Consider the following 748-nt stretch of genomic DNA (forward strand, 5'->3'; position numbering starts at 1 on the left):
TGCACATATGGGACTTAGCCTTCTCACTAAGGTACCTCTTAGGCCGTTTGTTTACGGTTGGAGGTGCGCATCTAAACTTATCAACCGCAGACACTGTTTGTGTGTACAGCAAGACACTGTATGGACTTCACGCGAGCATGTCCATTTAACAAGGTGTATCTTAAGGCTAGTGACAGGACTGACACGATTGTTTCCAGTCAATAGCTGGGAAAAGACCGGCTTGTCGGTCCGAAACAGTGCTGCGATAACATCGGCAATACGCACTGGCACCAGTAGCTGACTGCCTTCAAGCTGGTCTTCTTCCGTGGCAAGTGGGTAGCTGCAAACCCCTGTGGGCTGTTGTTCTGCAAAAAGCGTCCGGCCGTCACCCTGCTCCTCAGTCTGATTTGCTTCTGAAGCGGTGATGCCCCCTGTCGGGGGCTCCGGCCCCGTCAATAAGCCGTTGCGTCGTGCTGGAGCTGTCGTACTGCTGCCATTGAGCCTAGCCCGGGAAGGCACAAGGCGAGAAATGCAGAAGTACTTGTCCAGCACGTATAGGAAGCCGTCCACATGCGCCACGACGAAATATCTGCTAAACGCCAGTCGTGTGCTGCTCCCGTATACCTCGAAGAAGCATGGTTCTCCAGTACTATCATAGGGACGAAACAATCCCATATTCCTGAAGGATCAAGTCGAGCATGCCTCAAATAAAATAGGGTCATCACCTACTAGAGTGACTCAACGGGGCCCTTTGGGGCATCAGGATGCA

This window comes from Eimeria mitis, genomic scaffold (genome assembly GCF_000499745.2).
Source record: "Eimeria mitis Houghton genomic scaffold, Emh_scaff47, whole genome shotgun sequence".
NCBI classification, from domain to species: Eukaryota; Apicomplexa; class Conoidasida; order Eucoccidiorida; family Eimeriidae; genus Eimeria; species Eimeria mitis.